Source organism: Leucoraja erinacea, chromosome 2 (genome assembly GCF_028641065.1).
Source record: "Leucoraja erinacea ecotype New England chromosome 2, Leri_hhj_1, whole genome shotgun sequence".
In the NCBI taxonomy this organism is placed as follows: Eukaryota; Metazoa; Chordata; class Chondrichthyes; order Rajiformes; family Rajidae; genus Leucoraja; species Leucoraja erinaceus.
Genome location: NC_073378.1, coordinates 89431688 through 89433699, shown reverse-complemented (window position 1 = coordinate 89433699; position 2012 = coordinate 89431688).

Below are 2012 nucleotides of genomic sequence, written 5' to 3'. Positions count from 1 at the left end.
TATACTGGCAGTGAAAGAGATGAAAATTAAGTTTGGTATCAGCGATGTCAATTAAAATATGTTATGTTGGACCATTTTTTGAGCATTGTTATGGATGCATCTATTTTGAAAAAAACCTTGAGGGGTTAATGGCTGAGTTGGTTCCCTGAACTCATCTTGCTTTTCAGTCATAAAATTGATTGGTTCATTGGTATATCAGGTTAGTAGTCATTCAAAATATATTTGTTTTGCTGTTAAAGGGTAGTGGAAGGCAAAAAAATGGCCCTAGTGGGTGTAGGATAGTGTTAATATGTGGGGGTCGCTGTGCTGGTGGGCGTGGGCCTGGTGGGCTGATGGCCTGTTTCCGTGCTGTATCTTTAAACTAGACTAAACTAAACTGAGGCTGAAACCTGATCTTGTATGGGGACTTCGAAAGCTGCTAATGCTGAGGCAGCAAGGAAGCAGCTCAAACAAAAATGGAAAAATGTCAACATATATCAGCAGATTACACCAATCTATGAAGAAAAATCATCAAAATATTTAATTCAAACATGGTCCAAGGCATGGAGAGTATACCTGTGGCTGAATTAGTTCTTCATAAAATCTGATAGTTATGAATGATAGTCTCACCACAATGGCCTGGTTACATTTTCCTTCCCTCCTTTACCCACCCTAGTCATCCTACTAGTTCCACTGTTTGCATCCTTTTATCCCTTCATTTACATCTCTTCCCCAGCCAACAATGAGCCATCATGGGCCCCACCCTTCCTTGGTCATCTGTTGCTTTTTTTCTGGCCTTTTCTTATCTCCAGTTTCCTTCCCTCTACTTTCAGTCTGAAGAAGGGTCGTGATCCAAAACATCACCCATCCTTTTCCTCCAGAGACGTTGCCTGACTAATTGAGTTGCTCCAGCATTTGTGTCTATCATCAGAAAGTCTCCATCATTATCCAAGACTGGAGCATGTCGAAAACCATTATAAATCTTGACATTCATTCTGCGTGGCCTTGAATATTTCCTCTCTACTATTAAAAAGATAAACAGTCATTTCGGGATGGCAGAGGTTTCTCAATTTGGTCCCAGGCTGTGCATCACTCTGAAGAGTTTGAGTGGGAAGAGGGGCAATGGCACAGCATCATGAGTATTGCCATAAAGCTGTACAAGACTTCCTGCTTCTGGTGTTAAACAAGGTGAACCATGAATGAAAGACAGCCTTTCTTTACTGATCTGGGCATGCAGAAACAGAAACCAGGCAGCTCATGATATCCTGCACGGCTAGAATCCAGCAATGTGGGTAACTTGTGGTGTCTGTCACTATTTACTGTATTTCCTGGAAAAGCTTATGAACGTTTGATATCTGACAAAGTGTGCACGGCTGATCTTTTGGATAGTCATGATTGGGGTTGCTGATGTTAATGAATGTGGTGGAAATCGTAAATATTTGGAGCTGTGTAATTCTTCTCTGCTACACCCAGTGCAGTACATGCCCTAATGTCAGACACCATTTCCCAATCAAGCACATGGCAGTTTCTCCCTGTTCAAATGAGGATAGATCGCACAGTCTTCCTAAGTGAAGTTCAGGTGCACTATCCTGTAAGAGAATCTGTTACCCAAGCCTCTTTTTGCTGTCCATGCTCTTCCTAGTGGACTTCTGAGCTGCTCCACTTCTCCTGATTTGGAAACTCAGCGCTAATCCCAATTTCACCTGTTGAGAAAGAGCCGATCCTCATGAAAAGAGTTTGGGGTCACCCAGCCAAATTCAGAAAAGGTGTCAAATGCATGAACCATTATGGCCTTTTCCAAAGGTTCCAACTGAGGAACTGATCTTCAGTCAAAGGAGCTGATCTTCAGTCAATTTGATTCACTCTACACGTTATTAAATAATGTCTGAGAGAACTGGAAACAGATGAGTCTTGTGGACTGGATAACATACTAGCTGTAATGTTAGATACTGGTGTTTCAGAAAAGGTCATTGCATTTAATCTAGTTGTTCCAGCACGGCTCCAGCATTTTCATGCACCGGGCAATGGGAATA